At 42.6% G+C, this 27,364-nt stretch overlaps 1 non-coding gene across 1 annotated transcript; it reads left to right on the plus strand.

Annotated features, from left to right (window-relative positions):
• Nucleotides 1–5,393: 5,393 nt before the first annotated feature.
• Nucleotides 5,394–5,553, plus strand: LOC147886738 (U1 spliceosomal RNA). The gene has a single exon (XR_015543375.1). It is a non-coding gene; the product is annotated as a U1 spliceosomal RNA (small nuclear RNA).
• The last annotated feature ends 21,811 nt before the right edge of the window (nucleotides 5,554–27,364 follow it).

Raw genomic sequence — 27,364 nt, forward strand, 5'->3', positions numbered from 1 at the left:
TTACAATGGGACATACCTATCTTCTGGGATAGCCAATGTGACATCACTTTCATCATTGCAAACATTCGAGACCTTGAGTTGCTACATAAAATATCAAGTAACCTCTTGATGATCTCAGGTTGCATTATCTCGACTATATTATTAACAAGTCTATGCTCCATGACTATGTAAAACCACCACATATGCACATAAATGCAAATCAAATGCATGCAAGGACATTTCACCTATAAGAAATCAATAAAAGGGAGCTCAAACACTTAAATTTGAGCTTGATTCATAAAAATTTCAAGATTTCAAAAGGGACATAACTTGTACTACATGCCCACCATTGCATGCCAAGTTCAAAACATGAAGGGAGAGAAAAAATTTGCTAAAGGGGGGATGCTAAAGTACACGGTGCAGCGAACAGAAACTAAACAAAGAATAGAGAGTACACAACAAATTGGAGATGAACAAAATTTTTCTTGAAATATTATGTAGTACAGATGATGGCTCCATCCACCCGTGCGCTTCCACAGTGGAGCTTAGATGGCGATCTAGATAGATACTAGGTAAAGAGCTATTAGCTGGAAGATCTTATCTGATCTGATATGATGCAATGGGCTGGGGAGGTCACCTCTTTATAGCTATGAGGGCGGTAGTCGGATCAACGTAGTCGGTGGAGCCGACCAATCAACCTAGTTGGTGGAGCCGACCAGTCAACCTAGTCGGTGGAACCGACTAGTCGTCCTTGGAATATTTAGGGAATATTCCCTATACTGTCGCCTCAAGGGCTCTCACCCCCTGAACACCCACCAGGGGGGTTGCTGCCCCCCTAGGACCCCCCAGTTGGGGGCTAGTTAGCCCCCTAGTCCCCAGCGACAGTAAGGGGCTCCCACACAATCACCTTTCTACCATCAACGGTCTCATTGATAGACCTCATCTGACATGCAAGTCAGGATCCATCCAGTATCTCGGGTTCACACATGGCTTCTCCTCATATGGGGGCCTTACAACTTGAGCACCTTGGACCACTGGTGGATACCAGGAGGGTGGGGCATTGAGCATATCTAACACCCCCCCTCAATGTCCACCCTTAGGTGAACTACCTTCTCGGCCCAATGCCAGGTCCTTGAAGATGACCCTAAAGCTGATCCTTCCCGAGTGCCTTGGTGAAGATATCTGCTCCATTTTGGTCTGTTGGACAGTAGACCAATTCCACTATCTCGCGTTTTCGATTAACTCACGCACATAGTGATACTAAATCTCTATATGTTTTGCGCGCACATGAAACACTAGATTTTTAGCAATGGCCATAAACCTTTGAAGCTTTGCTGCAGCAGGAGGGTGCTGATACTTCAGTGGTTGCAGCGTGTCTTCCGCGACGCTTCTCGTATGGTGATTTCATGCCAGGTGACGAGGCACAAGCGGAGGAGGCACATCGTATTGAGCGAGAGGTAGAGCTTTAGATATCATTGCAGCAGTGGATGGAGCAACAGCTTGGTCGGGGGCCAAGACCAGCGTCTTCTACATGTAGAGACGATTACTCAACCTGGATTTGAGGCACGAGTATTTGTAGATGCACGACTTTGGGAGCTGAGGCACGCATACATAGAGGAGGCGAGGGAGGCAGAGATGGCAGCCGTGGCTCGTGCAGCATGCCCTCCTCATCATCAGGATGAGGCTGGCCCATCTGATCCAGGTTGAGGGTATTTTGCGTTATTTCCAACCGTCATGGTGATGGGTTCTTGTAGAGGTTGCATGGAACAATATAGACCCTTCTTGCAGATCATGTGATGGGAGGCACCACTATCCAACACCCATGAATTAGTTGGTTGATGCTTCTTGAACTGAGGAACACTCTTCCTTAATGGCTTAAAATAGATCCAACTCTGCTTCTGTTGTGTTAGCTGTCTCTTTCCCCTTATCTATCTTCTTCAGGGTACCATTATTTTCATCTGCTTTCTTGACCCGGCAATCTGCAATCACATGGCCCTTCTTCTTGCACTAGAAGCATTCTCCCTGAAACTTCTTCTTGCCGCCCTTCTTCTTTTTGTCACCACTAGTAGAGGACTCACCCTTGGTGAAGGAACCACCTTTGCCTTTCGTAGTGGCAGAGAACGCAGCATCCCCATTGTCGCCTCCATCTCAAGCTTTAAGCCTCAATTCCTCCTCCATAAGTAAAGCACAGAACTCCTCAAATGACAATGATTGGGGTCTCACTTGAGTGTTAAACGTTGTTACCAGTCCATCAAACCTTGGTGGACATATCCGGAGACACTGCCGAGCTAGCTCTTCGCTAGTATTTTGTATCCCAGCACCAGCCATCTGGTCACGCAGATTTTTCATTCGGGTTATGAATGCCTCCACTATCTCTCCTCCATTAAACGTCTCAGCTGTGAGTTGATTCTCCAGGTTCTGGATACTTGTCTGATTTTGCGTCTCATACTGATTCTTCAAGATGTTCCAGGCCACAGTTGCCTTAGATGTATGCTGAATCAAGGTCAAAATACTATCAGTAGTACTTGTAACCAGGGGACACAGAGCATCTGCATTCTTGCGTTTCAAAGCTCGTAGAAGGTCGGCATTAGGAGGTATTGTACTCCCCGGATTTGCTGGGTTGGGGGTTCCTTGTGGTTCTCGGTCAGTCCCTAGTACTATCTCCAGAAGCTCTTATGAATCCAGAATAGCAGTAATTTTAAACTTCCATAGAGTGTAGTTCGTACCATCTAGCTTGCCTTCAGGAAGGCTGGTGGGCGAATCCTCAATGCCTGGATTGTTAGTGCAGCAGTAGCTGCTGAACTCGAGCCGCTTCCTGTTGCCATCACTCCGTATGCTGTTGAAGCCCTCATCTCTCTTCTATTCTTCGATCCTTAGAGCCACCTGGGCTCTGATACCATGTTAAATTACATGGCGCAACAGAACAGAAACTGAACAAAGAATAGAGAGTACACAGCAAACTGGAGACGAACAAAATTTTCCTTCAATACTGATGTAGTACACATGATGGCTCCGTCCACCCGTGCGCTTCCACAGTGGAGCTTAGATGGCGATCTAGATAGATACTAGGTGAAGAGCTACTAGCTGGAAGATTTGATCTAATTTGATCTGATGCAATGGACTGGGGAGGTCGCCTCTTTATAGCTATGAGGACAACGTAGTCGGTGGAGCCGACCAGTCAACCTAGTCGGTGGAACAGATTAGTCGTCCATGGAATATTCAAGGAATATTTCCTATACCATCGCCTCAGGGACTCTCGCCCCCGAACCCCCACCAAGGGGGCCGCTGCCCCCCTAAGACCGTCCAACTAGGGGCTAGCTAGCCCCCAGTCCCTAGCGAGAGCAAGGGGCTCCCACACAATCACTTTTCTACCATCAACAGTCTCATTGATAGACCTCATCTGACATGCAAGTCAGGATCCATCCAGTGTCGTGGGCTCACACATGGCTTCTCCTCATATGGGGGCCATACAACTTGAGCACCTTGGACCACTGGTGGATACCAGGAGGGTGGGGCATTTAGCATATCTAACAGGGGATGGGAAACAGATCGAGCTATACAAACTTGAAGGCATATTGTTTGCCCAACAAACTCCACACATATTACTTTGCAATTGCAAGTGAATATCATGCAAACATAGAGCCCCAACTTGTACTCAAAAAAATTAGGGTTTTGGAAGTTGAGTACCCAATCTCAAAGCAAAGTGGATGCAAGATAACCTAACCTACGGAGGACCTAGCATATATATTACAATGGGACATACCTATCCTCGGGATACCTAATGTGACATCACTTTCATCATTGCAAACATTCGGGATGTTGAATTGCTACATAAAATATCAAGTAAACTCTTGACGATGTCAAGTTACATTATCTCGACTATATGATTAACAAGTCCATCCTAGTTTCCCCTACAAAATAACTAGTCTTCTAGTAAGAGGCCATGCCTATAATGCAAGATAGGAGAGCATAAATTCATTGGTGTTAAGTACATTTATAGATTGCAAGATTCACTTTGAGCTCAAGTGAAAAAACCACTCCTGACGAATATGCCCATTAAGGCATGGAAATCATCACAAAAGCTAAGCAATCCAAAGAAGCATGACCACACTTGATAAAAGATTTAAAAACACATTTTTTGACTTTGAGCTACTTGCTCTTGATCTCATTGACATTAAGGAGGAGCATGGGTCCTCAAACTCTAATATGCATACAAAGCTTAGCCATATTATATCTCAACCTTGCCTACTATTAGGCAGCAAGGGGCCATTGTCCCTTAATGCCACTTTGTAGTAGCCTAGAGGAATACATGTCCCAAAAAACCTCAAACCTCTATTTGAGAAACTTCAACCCATGAACAAGGTATCCGGCCATATATATTCTTTGTGTGGCCTAGGCGTGTTATCATATACATAAGCAGTGAAACCTTTGGCATAGATGCTACTAAACACCACCTAGGCTTGAATTACTTAATAAAAAGTGAAAAACACCAAGTGTATGTATACATCTCAATTACTTCAAGCTTTGAGTATGTTCTACCCTATAAAGGTAGTAATATATTGCCCAAAACCAATAAAAACGCATCTTGGACACCATATCAGATTGAGGAGATATGGTTCACTAAATGTCCCGATAATTACCCACAGTGTAAGGGCATACATACTATTGAAGGAATGTACGGGTTGGATTCCACACTTTATGGGCGTACATACTATTGAGGGGATGTCCGGTTGGATTCCACATGGGAGATTTCCTCCCATGAATCCTTGAGCGACTACCCTATGGCATGCAGAATATAGCAACTAGGGGCCATGCCAGAAGATCGTGCGTATGGTTCCTATCCATATGCATGTTAATATTTTCAGGAAGAGGTGATCCTAATTAAATTATTACTTTATTTAAGTGAAAGTGTTTATCAAGAACATTAATTTTGGAGTACGACTACTTGAATCGATTTCCTCAAAATGTAATAAGGAAATCGGCTAATTGGTATCTTTGTATGTGTGGGGACACTCGAAATTCATGGTCCCTACTTTGACATTATATTGGCAAATCAATGAATCAACATGTATAATTGAAAAGTTCTTATAGCCTTGATGCGTTAACCTTAAGAGATGAAGGGTTGATACTACCGAAGGTAATTTATAAGAATCTGGACACTGTGCTCGACAACATCCAAAACTTGTAGACTCTATGAAGATGCAAAACTTGACATTGACTTAGAACAGAGACTGTACCAATGTTCTACTTATTTTCTACATGGGAGCTGAAAGATGCCTGGGCCCATTTAAAGGCCAGAGGAGCTATGGGGTTGAAAGATGCCACGTGGAAAGCGCTTATTAAAGCCATATAGAGGTTGGGTCGGGGGGATGGTCGGGAGCCTTCTTAAAGCGATCCCAGGGTGATCTGAATACATACTTACCTGGGCGGGGTCTATCGGTGATCTGGAAGGCCGATGGCCTGGGGTCGGCCTCTCCATTGCACTACGGATGGGCTGCACCCTAGCATCTCCCTACGGGGAGAGTGCACGTCGTAATTTGTGGCAGCGGGGGCTCGCGTTCGCGCGGCCCCCTTCCAAAGCAAGGTCAAATTGGACGATCGATTGAGCTTCAAGCACAAGTCTCGAATTGCCAAACCCATGTTTGTAAATCTGCATCTCTTATCTCGAAAACACGAGCATGCCAGCATGGCTTGCAAAACCCAGGTACGGCCTCCCCGTCGGTTTTTTGGCTTATCAATCCCGTCAGGTTCCACACCGCCTATGCATGAGTACATGGGTCACAGCATATATATACCATGCATCAGTACCTGGGTCTGTCTAATGATAGGAACAGCATATACCCAGCAAAAATCATCTGCTCCTCCTGTCTGTCTTCCACAGGTTGTCCATGTTGCCCATCCTATTCTTGCATTGGAATCTTTGGTGAAGCACCTCTCCAGACGAGAGATGTAGGAACTCGGCCCAAATTCTCTCCCTGCTCTTGCTCAAGAGTCAACATGCTCCGCTGCCAAGAGACTAGCCCTACTTTCCTATGCGGTGCGTGCTTTAACAGACTCCCGACGACCGCTGCTTGCGTTCCATATGCCAGCCTGCCTGGCTGCCTAGATTGCTGTCGGTACGAACCTCCTCGAGTGAGTTGGCCATGGCAGGGATAGCATCTTCAGCAGCATTAGGCTTGCGTACCTGCCAACATGAGGCATAGATGTATGTCAAAGAGACCACACATGATTAGCTTGCAGTAACAAGAATGTTGGCACCAGCTTTTATTCATTACAATGTAGGCAGCAACATGTGGTCCTTATTTGTAGATGCTCTGTTCATAGTATGCAGTGCTGTCGATTGATTGAATCAGACTTAAATCAAGCTTGGGCATCCAGATCATCACCTAGCTTCGCCAAAGGCGATACATCAAGACTGCTGGAAATATACAACACGAGAGTCTCTATCTCTCACTCTACCCTAATTCAAGACACCTCTTTAGCTACACCTGATGAGGGCTCAGATGGCGAGATTGCCATATCATAATCTACTTGGCCCACTCATGTATGCTTTTGTACGCTTCCCGCCAGATTGCGGCCAATGCAATCGACGGATGCACTTACTTCCTGATGCACAGTGGGTGCCAGGGAGCTGGGCTAGCTGAAGCATTCTGCGTGCTTAGGAAACTTGTACTGAAAGGGGAAATGATCTGTCCTCTGCGTACACAAACTCAGACTAGTCACTATTGCCATTACACTGGAAATCTTGAGGGGGTCATGACGTGCGTAAATGAGCAATACCCAGCAAGACGTAATTACAAAAAGCCCGACTTGCCTATTTGGTGGTAGGTAGGAAAATCCCTCTCTTTCTCCGGGGTGGAGAACCTAACAATGATGGCAGCATTTTTTGAGTTAAATGGACCGCAGCACAATCTCAACAAGTTCATTGATCTGCAATTCCATTTGTGCACCACCTACTTCAAAATGTTTCTTGAAATCATTCACTCCCTACACTAACATGTTGGCAGATGTGTTGACAAAGCCCCGTGTAGAAACCTCCTCTCTTATTTGAGAGATACACGTACTGCCGAGGAACCAAACTAGGATTGATGTCCTGCTCCTATAATTGCCCTACTTGCTCCTCCTTGCTGTGGGTTTTAGTGGGCTTTTGCGGCTTGTACAATTCCTCCTCTACAAAAGGTGGCCAGAGGAGGAATAGTCTATCCTCGCCCCTTGTAAGAAGCCTGACATCTTGAGTAGGCCGATCTGACTCAAATTTGACCTGATCCCAGTGAGCAGATGTCAGCCGCTGGGCACCCTGTTTGCACATATTTGTAGATGCTCTGGTCATAGTAAGCAGTGCTGTCGATTGATTGAATCAGACTTAAACCAAGCTTGGGCATCCAGATCATCACCTAGCTTCGCCAAAGGTGATACATCAAGACTGCTGGAAATATACAACACGAGAGTATCTCTCACTCTACCCTAATTCAAGACACCTCTTTAGCTACACCTGATGAGGGCTCAGATGGCGAGATAACTACTAGGTCTCGTCCTGCAACAATGCGGAACACGGGCCAATGAAATTGCTCTAAAGGTGATGAGGAAGGAATGAGGATGCTGAGCTACTTTGTGGATCCTGACTCCAGCAAGGAACCTCATTTGGAAACGTTTGATCAGCTGCCGTCACAATCTCCAACCCGGTCAGGACCGTAGTACCCACTGGCTGTGGCACTTCCAACCTGAGTTAACAACCTGTAGGATGTCCACTAAGATAACCGAGTAGTGAGTCACCAATGTGTCACCTTTACTGATGGCCAAGCCATCATTTTATCGACGGATGACCGTCTGGCTGTCTCTTAAGCATGGAACAGTGGGAAATCTGACAGGCACTAAACATCAACTGTTTGCTTCTATCCGGCACAAGATACAAACTCCGTCCATGAATCCAATGTAGGGAGATCCTTCTAGCTGCTCCACATGGATCTCTGTTAGCACAGAGGCTAAGCTTCAACCTCCAATGCAGCGGGTAGATCTAGATGACTCTCGCAAAACACTTTAGATGCACGCTGAATTCTAAACCCACAAACTGTAAAAGGATAGAGGGATAGAGTAGCATAAATGCTTCCAACAATACTCAGATTATACCAACCACTGAAGTGGAGAAAAAATGCTCTAGGCAAGAGCTACAACATCCATCAAACTGCTGAGCAAAAGACAGCCAGAGAAAAGCTGCACAAATCTGAGATGTGAGGGCAAAGTAAGATGGCTATTTTCTGCTCCTGTGTGCCTTCAGTGGGATAAAGAACTGAGCCACCTATTGCTGGCAGCCCACGTCCTGACCAGGCCGACTTGGTCTGTAAAATGGGGCGATCGGATCCAGGCCAACCCAGCTCTATCAAACTCGACCCGCTACCAGGCCCTGCCAGACCTATAACTAGGCCTGGCCCTACTGCACAATGTCCTGCTTCTATTCAGCTGTCCTGTGTACTATTTCAGTATGTAAACCAGGATGGGACATGGGCCATACAGTAAGCCGTACAGCAAGTCCATGCTCCAGGTATGTCTCTACCCTAACTAGGTCTACTGAGCATGTGGCATCCTCATATGGGGGCTCACAAGTGGGTTATTGACCTTTTGCAACACCCCCTCTCAATGACCAACTGTTGCATATACCCATGCATCATATGAGGTGCTCCAGCTAAGAGACTTCTTGAACACACTTGAGATGATGTTCGAAAGTCGGACAACATATCAGCTTCACTATATCATCGATGAAGAGCTCCTGGATAAAATGGTAGATAGGCCTCACTGTGTTTCCTTCATGCATGAAACACAGGTTCTTGGCAATAATCGCTATGCAACTCTGATTGTCGCACAAAATAATTAGTGCACCCTCCTGAAGAAGATCATCCATATCTCCAAAATCCATTGAGCCACAACAACTCGCAAGCTGCGACGAGCAACCCTTGGCTGTTTCTTGCTGAGCCATGAAATGACACCTGATGCAAGCATGAAATAATACCTTGATATAGAGTGTCTACTGGTGTCCCACTCACCTTTCCAATTGAGTCACAGAAATCATTCAGCTCACACTTGTGTTGTACATGATTTTCATATGCGCTTGTACCCATAAGTGAGATCAATGCATTGGTACCATGTCCGTGGGGCCTGTTTCAGCCCATGTAAAGCTTTCCTCAGTCTACACACACGGTTACTACATGAAATCCATCAGCTGCTCCGTAAGGCACCATTTAAGAGCACAGACTCAATCGCCATCTGAAAAACGGGCGATCCAAAATGTGCAGCCAACGCTATGACTGTTCATATGGTCTCCATCCCTACAGTTGGGGAAAAGGTCTCATCAAAGTCAAGACCCCTCGGCTTGAGCATAACATTTGACCACTAGCTTGGCTTTGTATTGGTCCAAACCACCATAACTTGAACTTTGCCTTATACAACAACTTGGTGCCAATCACCTTCCACATGAGAGGTTTGTCTACCAAGCGCTAAGCATGATTCTTCAGAATAGCATTCATCCTTGCCTCCATGGAGACCCGCCATTCAGGCACATCTGTTGTCTCTTCAAAGACTTTGGCTCTACAATCTGAGTGACTAAAGCATAGTTCGTGGTGGGGTTCTTTGTAACTTGTTTAGATTCCTCACCTCGGAACTTGACTTTGAATTGTCCGTCACTCGAGTATCCTGTAGGGTCTTCAAGTACTAGCATGGAAGTCTCTTCTTTGTCTTTTTTGATGGTCATATCTCATTGATGTAAATTTAAGGTCCTAGTCTATCCATATCTGCCTCCACCTGATGGGTGCCATGTAGAGAAAATGATATAGAGAAACGATAGGGTTTGCAGTGGAGCGATAAAAAATAGACAATACTCAGACACAACTGAAGAACGGAACTCAGAAAACATAGTGCCTGTCGGTAATATGAAAAACTGCATACAAGAACCTCAAGCCGTCGTGTCTCAAGGACCGTGGCTGAGGTGAATCAGAAAGATGATTCCATGTAGAGAAGCTGTAGAAAAGATAGCAGCAGAGGGAGCGAAACACAGTCCTCTGTGTAGCTCGATGATGACGAAGATGATGAAGAGAAGTGGAAGCTCGTTGGCGACCACTCAGGAGCAGATCTGGAGCAGCAGCTGGAGGTTCAGGGCTAGACCTGGAGGAGAGGAATAGAGAGACAGAGGAGTTGGGGCAGAACTGAAGCAAAGGAGTTGATCTGGAGCAGGAGGGGCTGTAGCAAAGGATGGAGGAGGTGAGGAGGAGCTGCAGGTCCAGTCCAGAGGTAGGTGAAGATGGCAGAAAGCAGAACTGGAGCAGGCGGGGCTGCAGCAAAGGATGGAGGAGATGAGGAGCAGCTGCAGGTCCTGTCACAAGGTAGTGAAGGGGGTAGGTAGACTTTTATAGGCCTGACCTTAGGTGGTCGGCCAGCTCTGGTCGGTGGGCCTGCCAACTGGTTGGCCTTCTGGTCGGCCAGATCTGGTCGGCCAGTTCTGGCCTTTCTGGCCACTTGTTTGGCCCTGCTGGCTGACCTTTTGGTTGGCCTGCAAGCTGGTATGTTTGCCCCAGAAATTGGGGATTGTAGTTGCTTAACACCCCCTCTCAATTGCCAATTTGGAGGGGCAGACATTGTGTGCTTGGAGCTTCGTGTAGAGATGTCAACGGTGGCTATCCCTACGAAATGCCCAAGAGATGTAATGCAAAAATGCAGAGGTCACAAGAGGAGTGCCCTTGCAAGGGAATTGTTCACATCCTCAAGTGCCTGAGTTACACGTATGATCAGCAGAAATAAGAACACTGTGAAGCTCGAGAGAATAAGCCACCCCTGATGGGATATCTCAAGGTGTATGCCCCAGGCACACCTTGGTTTCTATGTGTGTGTGCTAGAGGCACAGTTAGGTGCCCATAAGCACTGTTAGGTGGTGGTAGAAGCCACATAGGATGATTGAGAGAATCTAGGAGCAGATTGAGGAGATGATTGTGGAGCTCAGAGGTCATCAGTGATGTCAGTGATTATGTAAGAGGTGCCTACTTAAGGACCTCACCTTTCTTCATTCCATAAGTAAGAATTCTCAGTTTGTGTTCACTCCATGCTTTCCTTTCAGTTTTCCAACATGGTATGAGAGCCCTATGATCCTCCTTAAGCCCTAGTTAGGTGCCACATCATCATGTTCTTCCTCACCTCCATCTTCCACCTTCCCTTCCAAAGTCGATTTTGGAAGTGAGAGTTCTCTTCAAACCTGCATTCTCAGCATCTCATCCTTCAGGAGAGTCTTCCCAAGGGCAGGGCGAATCTGCAAAACGAGCTGTACAAGCTATCTCGCCATTTTCGGGGCGGCATTGTCTCAGGAAGCTGCGACGACCTTCTTCCTGGTTCTCACTGTGGAGAGCTACATTGTCTAATTCCTTCTAGAGGGAGCTGGGCGACATCACGACCTTGCTGCTCATCAAGTATGAGCTTATTTAGAGCAACATTCGGGTAGTTTTCGTCAAAAAACCAGTCCACGGTTCTTCTACAATGCTGGGCGACGTGGCTATCTTCTGCGCGATTCCTTTCTGAGGGAGAAGCTCTACATATTTACCTTCCTCTCCAGTGCAAAACCCCTCTGAATTTCCACCTCTACATGACGAATTGGAGCAGATTTCTGAGCTGCCTCTTTGGCCATGAAAGCTTGACTATACAAGTCTAAGTTTGACTTTGAACAGTCAAAGTTTGACTGGTAGTTTGACCAAGATTTATTTTCAGTCTGCTATGCTCATTTTCTAGCATCTACTTGGTCATCTTTTGCTTAGACATCTTGCATAAATGTTGCTCTGACTAATTGCCTTATGCTTTGACATTTACTTAAGTCACAAAGAGAAATCCAAGTCAAAGTATTCAAGTAGTTACTCTTTGAAGGATTATTTTTTATTGCTCATATTTCACTTGTAAGGCACTAGACACTGCCCTCGGGTAAGACCTTGCCATGGAAGCTAAGACCTTTTTTGAAAAGTTGGATGGAACTAATTTCCATACTTGGCAAACAAAAGCCAAGTTTATGCTTTTGAAAAAGAAGATATGGAATGGAAAGAAGTCTACAAAAGAAAAAGCTAATTGGTTGACCAGAGCCAAAAAGGAAGCAACTACAAAGTCAGAAACTGCCAATCTACTTTCAGTTGATGAGCCTTCACAAGATGAGGCATCCTATGAAGATTATGCTTTTTGAATCATCTCCATGTATGCTTCAGATCTCTCTTTTTTGAGTCAAGGTACTCAGCCTGGATAGTCCTCCAAAATGAATGAAATAAACTTTTGTGTGTTTTGTAAACACCTCTGGTCACCATATGATGTAGGCCATGTGTATGTGTTTTGCTCCATGGTACCTCCTGCAGACATTGTGTGCATGTACATGCAGGGGAGATAACCATTGGAAGGTCTTTTGTATCACTTTTGTTTACTTCACACCCTTGGGAACCCCTTGCTAGCATGAGAACCTAGCCATAGATTTATCCTTGAGCACCATGAGATGGCATGAGAAACTATGAGACTAGATGTATCCTTGACATAGCCTGAGGCATTCCCTTGAGGGGGGGTATGATGGGATATCTCAAGATGTATGCCCCGGGCACACCTTGGTTTCTATGTGTGTGTGCTAGAGGCATAGTTAGGTGCCCATAAGCACTGTTAGGTGGTGGTAGAAGACACATAGGATGATTGAGAGAATCTAGGAGCAGATTGAGGAGATGATCGTGGAGCTCAGAGGTCATCAGTGATGTCAGTGATCATGTAAGAGGTGCCTACTTAAGGACCTTACCTTCCTTCATTCCATAAGTAAGAATTCTCAGTTTGTGTTCACTCCATGCTTTCCTTTCAGTTTTCCAACAACCCCCTCTCACCGCCGAAAGGTGGAGGGCAAAGCAAAGGTAAAGAACAAATATGTCGTAGCAGCACTGATAATCCAGAGATGGTAGGATTCCGCCAAAGGAAGAGGTCGGAGCTTAACAGTGAGCCAGTGTGTGCCCGATCTTGGACCGAGAGAGAGAGGAGTCTACCCCACCTCCATGCTGGACAAGATTCGAAACAACAGTCATCAAGACACATCTGAACAGAAAGGGTCCCGCCTAGGGAGAACTTGTAGATCCTGGATACTGATGGAGATCTGGTAGAGGTGAAGGATCATGACCTCCTTGTTTGAAGGAATGGGGAGTGTCAAGCCTGAAACCGAAAAAGGAGGGAGGGATGGGAGTAGAAGATGGAGTTCTGAAAGGGAGGGAGGGATGGAAGTAGAAGATGGAGTTATCTCCCGTAGTGCACAGCGGAATGAAGAGGAAACTGATATGTTCATAGGAGTGATGCTCCCCGTACCTATGGCCTCCATGAAGAAGCAGGATCTTTAGATCACGAGAGATCAGGGGTCTTTAGATCACCATGGCTTTGATACCATATAGAGAAAACGATATAGAGAAACGATAGGGTTTGCAGTGGAGAAATAAAAAATAGACAATACTCAGACACAACTGAAGAACGGAACTCAGAAAACATAGTGCCTGTCGGTAATATGAAAAACTGAATACAAGAACCTCAAGCCTCGTGTCTCAAGGACCGTGGCTGAGGTGAATCAGAAAGATGATTCCATGTAGAGAAACTGTAGAAAAGATAGCAGCAGAGGGAGCGAAACGCAGTCCTTTGTGTAGCTCGATGATGACAAAGATGATGAAGAGAAGTGGAAGCTCGTTGGCGACCACTCAGGAGTAGATCTGGAGCAGCAGTTGGAGGTTCAGGGCTAGATCTGGAGGAGAGGAATAGAGAGACAGAGGAGTTGGGGCAGAAGTGAAGCAGAGGAGTAGATCTGGAGCAGGAGGGGCTGCAGCAAAGGATGGAGGAGGTGAGGAGCAGCTGCAGGTCCAGTCCAGAGGTAGGTGAAGATGGCAGAAAGCAGAACTGGAGCAGGCGGGGCTGCAGCAAAGGATGGCGGACATGAGGAGCAGCTGCAGGTCCTGTCACAAGGTAGTGAAGGGGGTAGGTAGACTTTTATAGGCTTGACCTTAGGTGGTCGGCCAACTCTGGTCGGTGGGCCCGCCAACTGGTTGGTTTCGGCCAGTTCTGGCCTTTCTGGCCACTTGTTTGGCCCTGCTGGCTGACCTTTTGGTTGGCTTGCAAGCTGGTATGTTTGCCCCAGAAATTGGGGATTGTAGTTGCTTAACACGCATAGCCTTTAAATCATATCTAGCCATGTCGATGGATATCTTCCAACTCTCATGTCGAAAACAAGTACAGTACGTCTTCATAATCTTGTCCAAAAACTTACAAGTATCTCTAGCTCTTGCTCTATGTCATACATGAACAATCAGATCCATTCTAAACCACTTGTATAGTCGAACACTCTGGTCCTTAAGAGAACCGAGCACCAATACGTCTATCCAGTGTTAAGTTGGCAACTTAATAACTTTTGATCTATACATGAAGTCTTAGTATGGCAAAGTACCAATACAATACATGACTCCTTCGTTTTGGTCAACTTTTCCCATGTCCATTACCACCATCGATATGGTACTTGTCCCTTCATTTTTGGAGTAAGACTCCTTTTTGGTGTCCCCCTTGGTTAGAGAAACACTCTAGCATAGGTTTTGACTGCCTTTGAAAAGTAAAACTCTAGCTATTGTGCTAGCTCTAGTTTTTTATTTTTTGGCAACGTGCAGATCTAGCTCCTTTTTTTGTTTTGTTGACAAAATGACTGTACACAAAGGCCTTATCTAAGCTAATCACTCCTAGGTTTGGAGAAATAATTCCTTGAACATCTCTAGATCTTCTTCCTCATGCATGCATATGCATGATTTGCTCTCACTTCATGCATGAACCGCCTTGCTAATGTCACCAAAATGTTGTCACTTTATTCTCTTTCAAATAGATTCCAACGTTTGTGTCACATTCAATTGTTGCGTTAGCTCAGGGTAGTGGCTATGTTTCTATGTGGCAAAGGTCCTCGAGTCATATTATTCTATAGGAGGAAGTGGTTATAGAAGGAGATTCCCAACAAGAAATAGGGTCTGAGTTTGGATTGGAGGGAGAGAATGTGGAAGAGGAGGATTGCAAGAGATGGGGGAATGATCGCAATATTTGCAATTGGAGTGGAACGATGAAGAGAGTGGAGGGACAGATAGGGAGAGAGCCCCTCACTAATCATTGCATCTTTATGTAATAGTAGGCTTTATTTTTTATTTTTTGTAGGTTTTCTTTAGCTTTCTTTGCATCTTCAAGTTTTTCTTTGGTATTTTGTGGCTAACTTGAAGGCGTACTTTGTTCCTTTAAGAAATTGCTCATTGAAAGTATAGCTTCCAAGAATGTAATCATTTTCACTAATACAATTGAGATATTGGTCCCCAAAAAAATGACGCAACATTGTTTAAGGTCTTGCACATCTGATCATGACATGGACCCCCAAAAAAAGTCGCACAGTTTAGCTTTAAAGAGATGTTTATATACTCTATCAGTAGGAATTCAATGTTATTTAAAGGTATTAGGCATGATTTGGACTCAAAGTGTTTCTCATAACAATTGCCTAGAGACGGTCCCATAACCCTAAGAAGTGCACCCCGTAGGCTTTGATGGTCCCAAATATCCCCCAAAAATTGTGCCTTCCTTTCCCACTTGGAAGGGCCACATGTCTAGAAAAATACTCACCAAGATGATCCCCCTTCTCCAAAACTCTCTAGCCAAATACCACTCCATTGAACATTTGGAAATTTGTCAAAAGTGTCTTAGAGCCTTCTAAACCTTTCCCTTGACCATTATTATGTACCCATATCACTTCATCCACTACATCCTTCTTCTTCCAACCATATTATTATATTCTAATCTCAAATCTTTGTTACCTTCCACTCTTTCTTTTTCTTCTCACCATATTGTGACTTGAGGATCTTATCAAAGAGAATTGATGAAGATTCCTACACATTGAAGTTACTGAGTATGCTATAACTCATTAGTGTAATGAAACAAGAATGTCAACAAACAAATATCAAACCAACTTTAAGCAATGATACACAAACCCATTTTGCAGCTTCAATGATGCAAGAAGAATATGAAAAACTTAAGGATATTGTGTATAATATGTGTGAAAAGCTAAGACAAGGACAAATAACATAGAGATGCTTTGCATAACATGCACGAAAGGCTAACATGAGAAAAAATAGTGTGTTTGGTACCCTTGATACCACACATCACAAATTGTCAAGTTGAGATATATAAATGTCTAATGCTAACAAAAGGATAGAGGAGGTCATTACAAGATTATGTAATGATAAGGCATATTTGTTGCAAGAAACTCTATCACTCTAACAACAACTCAATGCATTAACTATGCAATTGGACAAAATAAAGGTTACAAGCATAGGAAGAAGGCTATAAAATCAATGGAGTGCTTGGCAATTGGTAGTGGAGTGAGGGTGCAAGGGACACACTTTGTATCTTCCAAACTATGTACTTTTGTTTCTTGTAGTTGTAAAGCACTTCATACAATCCTCACAAAGATACTCTTGTTTCTTTCTTAGCTCATCATCACACTTTTTGTAGGACTTTTATGGATGAGGTTGTTGAAAGAGGTGCATGTGATAAACTTTATGCTATGAGAAGGCATAGCTCATTTCCATTATTAGGGATCCCAAAATAGTGTGCATTGCCTCTCCGTCAGATCCCATTGAAGTCAAAGAAGAACCGGCCTAGATGTTTATCTTCTGATGAAGCCTCTCCGGATCAATTCATGTTCAGCCACCTTCCTGATGTATACATGTGCGCAGCCATGTTTCCTTGCTGTTTTCGTGTCTATGATGCGTATCAGAGAGAGTTCTTCAGCTGATAACACACATATATATATAAACTTTTCATATTATAATATAACCCTCATTTTTGGAAGAAAAAAAAAAGTGTGTGCATTACAACATTCAATACTACAAAAGTTGCATCTTGTTTAAGAAACATGGCCGATCTATAAGTTGTTCACATATGTGATGTTTTTGGCATTAGTATACAAGGGTTCTTAGATGTTTATAATGTTTTTCCAAACACGAGCCCATTGTTACTGAGACCATAATACATTAGATTTCAAGGGAAGAAAATCAATCCAGGCATCCAAGATTTGTTAGGATGATTCTTGCACATATAAGATACCATGGTGTTGGAAAGAACAAACAAGGTAAAAGGACACCATACGAAAAGTGCAAAAGCCACTAAGGTGATTGCTTCACAAAAGAGAGAGATGAATCGACATGATGATACAAACAAGACAAAGTAAAGATCAAGTAAATTTGAGTACATAGAGTTTAATAATGTTTTGTTGGATATACATAAGCTAGTATGTAAGGTCCAAGCTACAATGATGCAATTTTATGATATGCAAGATCGGAAAAGTAAAATTTTATTTATCTTCTTGAGCTAAAATTTTTTAAAGGTCATTCTTGAATGTCTTAGTTTTTACAATTTTCAAATTGTAGGGACGAGCTTGTGTTTGTCATAAAGTTAGATGCGTGCAAAGTCGTGAAAGGTCACAAGTTGGAGAGAATGAGAATTAGAGTTATGAATAAAACCATTGAGAATGCAAATGATTATTGAAATCTCATAAGAGTTTTGTGTCTAATCAAAGAAATTTATTTGTTGGTTGGCTACATTTGCTCCCTAAAGAGAGGCACCTCTACTTTAGGTGGGTCTTTGAAAGATCTCCAATTTTAAGTGTCCTAGATGCTCGAAATCTCTCTTTTTGTTATCCACAGGCTTGCATTCTTTACATGTGCCAAAAAAATTACTCAAGTGAGATCATTTCATAATATTTAAGTTATCTCTCAATTGTATAAAGAGAAAAGAAAACTACTAAAATTGATAAAAGATGTGACGATAATTGCAACTATTTTCCAAATGTCAAAAGTGTAATAGGGACACGATAGTCTTTGATGACAAGATATGATATCTAGAACACCATGCCCTTGTTTTTGTATGAGATCTAAGTGTCTTGACTCCAAGGTCAATAGTATTTTTAGTCTTTGTATAAGGTTGAGAGGCTTTAATAGGCCTTTCTTAAAAGTCTCACTACCAATTGCAAGCCAATCATGTGTTGCCTCTTTCACATATATGGCTCATGTTGGCATGGATGCAAGCCTTATGCTACCAACCTACTACCCCTTTTGTGGCCAACTAACTCCCTCATAGTAGCAAGTATTAGTACTTTTCATTTGCTTATCCGTTTGGTAAGGGATACTGATATACATCTTAAGAAATAGGGCATGTATGTAATTAGGTAGTGCATGCACTACCAAGGCTCAACTATAAAAGCTCAACCAAAGCCAAGTCATATTTCATCTTATTCAAGGCGTAGAATAGATTACTATTTTAATGCTAGAGATAACCCTCTACCCATTTGTGGTTTGAACAGTGGCTAAAAATTCTTCTTAACTTATTTCTTCTTTTTCTTCTATTTGCTATTTAATTTATTGATTGCCATAGATTTATCATGAGAGGGAAAACTTATTTTTCACTTTGATTCTTAATCCATTAAATTTGATTCATTGATTTGGACATTGTTTTAGGTTGACAAATATTATCTAAATCTTGCACTTACCTTCATGGTGGGTCTTCTATTTGTTGTCTCTTTGGAGATACCACGTTCAGATACTTAAAAAACCTTTGTACTATCCTTGTTGATTTCCTCTTTTACTTTCATGGCAACATTACAGAGATCCTTTTTTGTCTACCATGCCTACTATACTAGTTGATCTTGAATTTTCAAACTATTGGACCAATCCTTGATCTTTCAATGTCAAGTTTTTTACCTTGATAGTGTCTACAACTCTTTAAACTATTAGAGCATAATGTCCCTATTTTTCTAGGTAGTGTCAACCCTTCCTCCCTTGTGTTTGACCTTGGTTTGAAAATCATGGCTATGAGAACTTGTCAATGATGTATTCTGATTAATTGATTTTCCATATGAGATGAAATGCATCACATAGTAATCTGGAAGTAGGGGCCTGGCATCTTTGAGTCTCCCCACCCATGCAAACTTACCAATCGACTAGCTCCCTTATTAGAGCTTAAGTAAATAGATTCAAGTAGTTCTACTCTAACATTTATGTTCTTGCTAGATATTTTCACTCAAATAAAGGAATAAGTTAATTAGGATATCCTTTGCCTAAAAATATTAGCATGAATGTTCGTGCATATAGATTGGATTTGTAAATATGATGTTGAATGGCATCTAGTTGCTGCTATACCTTGTTGATGATATACTTCTGCATGTCTCATGCGTAGGCATAAAGTCATGGAATCCAACTATTATATGTTTGTACAATGTGGGTAATCAACTAGCAGAAGATCCCATATGGAATCCATTTTGATCTTTTCCAACACTTGAATATATTCAAATTGTTCAATTCCAAGATGAATACAAAAGTGAGTTTTTCTCTCTACCAAATATTTGTTGACATATACTACCCCAATTTGATAGTGGTATTACTATTTTTGTAGATCAGAACACACTCAAAGCTTGAAGTCATTGGGGTGTTTCACATTCTTGGTGTCTATCACTTTTCATTAGTTAATTCAAGCCTATTTGTTAACCCATGAGTGCCACGTCTTGGCACGAGAGATACTAGTAGAAGGGAGTTGAAGAGCTTACAAGAGAGAGAGAGAGAGAGAGACAGGGTTTGCCCTCCATTCAAAACTTGGACTGTATATAAGCAAATTGTTGACTTTGGTCTTCATTATTTATTGCAACCTTTTGGACATACAAGCTCTCTCATTCTCTCCATTATTGTTGTTGAATTGATTCTTCTTGCTTCTCTATTGTGTCTTGCCTTGTGATTGCCACTCACCTGCTTTCACTCTCCCGAGACTCTCACCCTCTCTTCCATACTCCCTCTACCCGCTTCTCTTCCCTTCCTCTCTTCCTCCTCTTTCTCTCTTATGGGATGACATTGTCACAATCTGGTAGAGGCACTCGGTGACAAAAGTGTTAGGTCCTTGATTCTCAAATTTCTCATGAGGATTTGGTTGAAAGAGGAGTATCTAACATAGAGCCCCTACGTCACGTCGAGTCACTGAAGGACAACACATATTTGGCTCCATTGCTGGGGAACTCAAGGTATGGGTTCCATTGTGAGCTTTTGCACTTATCGAGGCTTTGTCTTGTTGGAGAGCAATGAAGTACAAGGATTGTAACTCAATACTAGTTAACCTTTGTGCCTTGACCCCATAAATGATACCTGAGCTAATAGCTTCTGAATTTCATTCACAGTGGATTGTCACAATGCTTGAAGAGCCAATTGAGTGGTCAATTGATCTGCAAAAATTTTGTGAACTATTTTTTAGTGCCACCAATCATTGACTTGAACTTGAAGTGAGCTTATGGTACGCACTAAGTAAGATGTCATGACCTCATTGGGTCTTCATGTTGAAACTCTTCAATTGATGATGTTGGTGAACAATGCCATTTTGATGATGAAGCATTGTTGTTTTGAGTAATACACTGAGAATTTGCCCAATTATCTTCAAAATTGTTGAAAAAATGCTGCCTTTGAATAGCTAAACCTAGTGTTAAAGGCTGATCAATTTTGGTTCGTGTTGTTGAAGTTGCGATGATTTTTGGTTCAAAATGAGCCAAAATTTGGTGCAATGATTGGTCTTGGAAAGAATGTTCAAAATGAAGGGAAATGTATTCTAAAACTTTTTCACAAGATGATCTTCCATTATGTGAAAGGTGGGCTTTGACAGGATTCAAATTGGGCTTCAAATGACTAAGAAAAAAGGCCTTAAATTTAGGACAAAAATGGTCAATTTTTTAATAAGGGGCTCTTTTTCCCCCCTTAAAAGAACATTAACCTAACCTAATGTACTATGGTTAATTTGATGAACTTAAGGGTTAGTTTCTATGATAGCTCTCGCCCTTCTCTCTCTCTCTCTCTCTCTCTCTCTCTCCCCCCTGCTGCATAGTGCCCCAGGTTGGGTGGGCCTGTTAAAATCAAGGGGGCAATGGTGAGGAGAGGTGATGGGAGAAGATATGATGGCGGTGAATTTGAGTAGAGACAGCGGCGGCAATAGATTTCTAGTGACCCACTAGAGTGTCTGGTGGCCGATGGCTAGCCGCACGTAGCGCGAGAGGGCATCAATTGTGGCAACGATGCAGTGGTACGATGCCTGAGGGTGTGTGGTGGTGCCTCGCCTGTTGATGACGCACAACCATGGTACATAATGCCCGAGGACACATGCCTCCTAGTCAACAGTTCTTGATGACATGTACCACCCAAGGGCGCATGCCGCTTGGCCTACGACACCTAAGGGCGGCCTACCCATGGTGTCGAATGATGATCAATGCTACTAAATGCCCACAATGCCACTGAAGGGCAATTGGTGCCTCTGCTGAGAGCAGTCAACGATGCAACAATAGCAACGGAGGGGAGGGAAGCATATTGGCTAGTGGGTTAGGGGGGTGAGAGCGTGCGGTGAGAGGAAGGGGGGTTTTAGAGAGAGAGGATAGAGAGAGAATTCAAGAGAGAGGTAGGGGGAGGTGAGGATGCAAGAGGGGAGAAATGGATGAGGGGTGAGGAAGGGGGTGATAGGGGATGGTGGGGTCGAGTGCAAAAAGAGATTTATATTATCATCATTTGAACTTCATACATCATTTCAAGGTCGGACACCCGGGAGAAGCTTGTCATCCAAGAAAGCCATGATGCTCGTACCTGGTCACCCTCACTTGAACTAGCTCGTGTCCTTTCAGTCATAACTCCTTTGTTTCCTTTTGCTCCTTGATTAGCCTTTCCCTTTGGACCATTCTTTTCTTGCGTGTTGGTGGAGGGTACATCTTTGTTGCCTTGTGTCTTTTTAGAATTTCTTCTATCTCCAGGCATCTTGTTTTGTTCAATAGGTCCGGCTTCATCGCCACCGTTGTCACTACAATCTCTTGCGGACCCAGTTCTTTTAGTTCCGCTTTTACTTGCATCAAGGGCTAGAATCTTACTTGGGTCAAGGGCATCTACGGCAGGATTTCCATCTGCATGTCATTGAGAGATTCAGTCTAACACCTCAGTGTTAAGGGTGGGAGCTGTTGGCATTTGCTTTGTGTAGTACTCCCTCGGCCATGGACTCATCTACATAGGCAGAGCGATAAGAAGAGTGAGTGTGCCCCCCTCTCGCACCTCGATTCTTGGCAATCTTGAGTCCATTTCTCTAAGAGGGGAGAGCGTCTTCTTTAAAGGCAATAGAAGTTAAAACACGAGAAGTTAACACGAGGAGTTAAAACACCAAAAACACTGAGTCATAAACCAAAGCTTTTCCCTAAAGCAAAATTTTCCACTTTGACAATTTTGCAAGTTTTGCATAGAAGGGACAAGTACCAAATCGATTGTGGTAATGGACATGGGAAAAGTTGACCAAAATCAAGGAGTCATGTATTGTAGTGGTACTTTGCCATACTAAGATTCTTAGACATCATAAATTTTTTTCTCAATTTTTAAGAAGGCAGTATCAATCATTTCTTCAAATATAAACACATACTACCCTTTAAGAGATATGGCTCGTTAAAAGAGTCGATTTGTTGTTTGGGCCTCTATCTACTGATTCGGATTGAATTTGAGCATGGGTAGATGGTCATAAATGGTGAGAGACACCTATAGGACTACTGCTAGAGCTTCATTGTATTTGGCACTTTCCTTGAGTGTCCTCTCATGGCTACCTCACATCTACAATGCATGTTTGTCCAAGAGGGCTTACAAGGTATCAAGATCCATGCATGTAGGATTTTGGACAAGATATTGAATACAAAAGCCTCTCCAACACAACTCACATAACCTCTCTTAATTGCCTGCAAATGGAATTGTACTATTGAAAGGAGGCAAAACGACCTATGAATAAGCCGATAATCCCAATTTCCACTAGACTTTATCTCTCCTTAAGTTGTCCTCATCATACAAGAATATTATGACAAAACCCTCCATCCAATCAGAGAGTTTTCCTTAAACCAAAGTACTCAAACTATTGTGGATAAGCTTGAGTTCATCTACATTGAATCAATTAATCCAAATACATTTGTGTGATCCATGACCATGTAAAACCACCACATATGCACATACATGCAAATCAAATGCATGCAAGGACATTTCACCTATAAGAAACCAATAAAAGGGAGCTCAAACACTTAACTTTGAGCTTGATTCATAATGATTTCAAGATTTTAAAAGGAAAATAACTTGTACTACATAACCACCATTGCATGCCAAGTCCAAAACATGAAGAGGGAGGCAAGATTTGCTAAGGGGAGGATGGGAAACACAAGAAAAGAGATTCAAATAATTGGAGATCTAGCTACACAAACTTGAAGGAACATGGTTTGCCCAACAAACTCCCCATATACTACTTTGCAATTGCAAATGTATATCATGCAAACGTAGAGACCCAACTTTTACTAAAAAACATTAGGGTTTTGGAAGTGGAGTCCTTCAAGCTCAAAGCAACAAAATGCAAAAGCATATATATTACAATTATGGGACATACCTATCTTTTGGGATAGAAAATGTGACATACCTTTCATCATCTCAAATATTCAGGATCTTGAGTTGCTACGTAAAATATCAAGTAACCTCTTCATGATCTCAACTTACATTATCTCGACTTTATTACTAACAAGTCCAGATAGATGTGATGGAATATGCAACAGTGGAACACATTGACTGCTCAGACATCCAAAAGGAGGCTATTCTAATAGGCGAGTTGGTAAGGTATTGTGACTTGCTCCAAAAGAAAGAGAAACAATGCACCAAGGTATGTTTTCTCTTTCTTATTTCGAATGCATGCTGTGGTTGCAATGTTTGTACAATTAGAGGGTGGAAGACTTCCAAACATATAGATAGGGAATTCTCAAGCCAGAGACATTTGATACCATCTGCATGTCTTGTAAATACATTAGTGTCTCGAGCTCTACCAATATTGACATACTAACAAATGTAGGTATTAAGGAGGATTCTCTAAGAAGGATATTGGCATGCTGCTAAATAGGAAACAGGAAGGCTTACAAGGGCTCAAGATCTAGACCTCAATGGAACTTGAGAGAGCTTGGTTTCAGAGGTAGCTCAGGGTGGCTCGAGAGCTTCTAGAAAGGGACCAATTTCATGGAGAGCTATTTTGAGCAACCAGAAAGTTCGGACCAGAATGCCACTCCTTTATTTGTCTTTCAAAGACCAAAATCATCATTGGGAACATGTTTCTTGGAGAAAATTTTGTCATGGTGGTTTTTGGATTTTGTTGAAGCATTTCTAGTCTTGTACTCGAGGTTATAGGCATGTTGGAAAGCTGGACTAGTATAGGGAGTTGACAGTGTTCCATCTTTTAATGATGCATGCCTTTGCTAATTTGTCTATTTTTGGTGATGCATGTAGGTCTATATCTGCTCTACTTTCAATCTCTTGGCTTTGAATCTTTTCATGTGTTGAAAGCATTCCATTTGTGGCTGGGATGGGCGGAAGATCTTCACGTTGATGAACATTTGTAAATGATGCCTCTATGCTTGGCGTGTGTCCCATTTTTGTGGATAAAGACTCACTCTTTGTAGGCTCTGCACATTGTCATCAAGGTACCCATACCTCTTTTAGCACATTGCATGGTCTATCAATAGTTTCAAGTGTTGTTTGGTATAGGAGAATTCCCCACTTTCTTGATTCATATTTTGGGAATCCATGTCTATTGGGTACAAAGTGGTGCACATGTTTCTTTTGTATCCAAATTGATTTTTTCCTTGGTTGTTTTGATTGCATATGATCGTAGGATTACTCATTGTTGTTGAAGAACCAGTGCCTTTTTTGTTGATGGTTCCATGTTCACATTTTTTTGGGTAGCCATTTGATTGAGTGATTGGCTTTGGAGTCTTCTTCGATCTTTATTGATGAACAAATCCTGACTAGAGAGTCTTTGTGTTGTCTTTATATTGTTGACTCACCCATTTGAATTCTGTCAAACTGTGTAGATATGTGATACAAGTTGGTGTTCATTGCTAGCACTTGTTTGAGTTTATTCAGCTCCTCTTTTAAGTCATGTCGCTCATTGTTTTGCTTTGCATGGCATGAAGTAATTTTGTTCTTTTGATCCTACTCTTGTTGTAATTGTTGTCAAACTATTGTTGCCCAAGTATTTTTGAATTTGTGCATTAGTTGAACATGCTCTTGGAAAACAGTCTTGAGTTGTTGTAGATATTGTGGTGGGCCTATTCCCTCTTATACTCCCCTCTTGGATGTGTCAAGAATAGGTCTTCAAGGTTTTTTATAAGAGAGTGGATCCTACTGTTGTACCTTTGTAGTCGTCTTTGGGGAATCCTCCGATGCATGGCCAATATGTAATCGTGTTCCATGGTTGGAAACAATATTTAGTGCTGCACTTGAAGAGACCTGGTGATCAAGATGTTCTTGAATGCCACATGTTGGGCTTGCATCACGTGAGAGGCATGCGTCACAACCTTTTGTTGCAATGTTTTGGATTTCTTCCCCCCTTGGGCAATCTACTTTTGTGAGTGTTGGTTCTGAGTCATCAGTATATTGCACATTCACATTACCTTTCTTGATGCTTCAATCATTTTCCATCCTTCTCAATTGATTCTTCAATCATCATAGTGGCATCATATACCGGTGTTATAGTTGTGCAATTATAGTGTTCCGATTCCGCTTTAATTTCTTCATCCAAGCCCTTGATAAAACTTTGGAATATCTGGTGCTTTGTTAGTGACAATTTTCTCTCGATGATACTATTTTTTGGCTTGAAAAAATAAATTTTCACAGTGTCCTGATTCTTTTGAACTACCCTCGGCAATGTCACTTGCTAAATTCGGTTATCTGATTTTTCATGGTTGCCCAAATTTGTTGTTGATGCATTCTGATGGAGGTCCAACATTGCTCGATCATAATGAGTATAAATTACAGCATACAATGTTGTCGTAGCATGGGCCATGAACTTTGTATCTCCACATTCAATTTGAGGTACCAATCATATGGTTCTTTGATGAGAGCTTGAGGGAACATGTTTAAATAATCTTCATCGTGCCTTGAGGTGCCTCCTAACCATTTTTTTGAATAAAGCAATGAATTATTTAGGGTTAACCCTCCTTGAGAACATAGGCATGTAAGCAAGTGGATCATTTTGCATGTCAACCCTCCTTGAGGTGGTCAATGGCTAGTTGCACATAGCACCCGAGGGCGGCTTGTGTGGCACCTATGCAGTGGTACAATGCCTGAGGGTGTGTGGTGGTGCCTCATCCACTGTGCTTGATAGTCAATGGTTCTTGATGGCATGTAGCTTGCCGCTTTGCCTACAACACCCCAGGGTGGCCTACCCATGGCACCAAATGACGATCAATGAACTAAATTCTTGCAGCGCCGCCCAAGGGCAATTGGTGCTTGAGAGCGGTCGACAATGCAACAAAAGCAACGGAGGAGAGGGAAGCGTATTGTCTAGTGGGTTAGGGGGGGTGAGAGCACGTGGTGAGAGGAAGGGGGTTTTTAAAGAGAGAGGATAGAGAGATAATTAAAGAGAGAGGTAGGGGGAGGTGAGGATGCAAGAGGGGAGAAATGGATGAGGGGTGAGGAAGGGGGAGGTAGGGGTTGGTGGGGTGGAGTGGAAAAATATATTTATGTTATCATCATTTGAACTTTATACATCATCAACCTCCACTTCACAGGAGGAAAAAGGAGCATAAGGCTTGTTGTTGTCAAGATGACCAGAGTTTTGTGACCACTATGGCAAGCAAAAAGGGAGCAACAAAAAAATTATATGCATCACCACATCCCTTTGAGAGGGGACAAACAAGTTGACATATTTATCCTTCTTATAACAAGAAGATGGGGTCCCCATCATTATGGATCTTGGGAGCACAGTGATCAGTCAAGTAATAACAAAACCTTAAGAAAAAGAAGAAACATCTCTATGGTAATACTTGGGTGGCATCCAAATTGCACTTGCTAATGTGTTCAGCTAGGTCCTGACTAAGCATGGTGAGTTCCTTACTGTAAGCATCAATCAGTCCACCAAGTATTCTTTTTTCCTGTCCCACCAAGACATGAAGATAGCATCAGTCTTTCATAACATCATTGAATTGATAGTTATTTCAAGCAATCCAGATGAACCACAGTGCATGTACTTTGATATGAATCCATTTCTCTTGTTTAGCCCTAAAGGAATCTCCTAGAAGAATAGCTTTCGAATTTATTGGTTCCCCTATTGCCAAACCTGAATAACCTTCTAGACTTTTATTGCATGAGGACATGCAATGAAGAGCTAGAAAATGTCTTCAATTGATCCTAAACATCTCATGCATCTTCCATTCCCTCTCCGTATGTTAAATCCTCTTGAATTAGTCCACACTTCTTTGTGCATGTGAGCCAAGTCAAACAAAACATCT

Source organism: Dipteris shenzhenensis, chromosome 24, assembly GCF_047967505.1.
Source record: "Dipteris shenzhenensis isolate YYH24624 ecotype China chromosome 24, Dip_SZ_1.0, whole genome shotgun sequence".
Lineage (NCBI taxonomy): Eukaryota > Viridiplantae > Streptophyta > Polypodiopsida > Gleicheniales > Dipteridaceae > Dipteris > Dipteris shenzhenensis.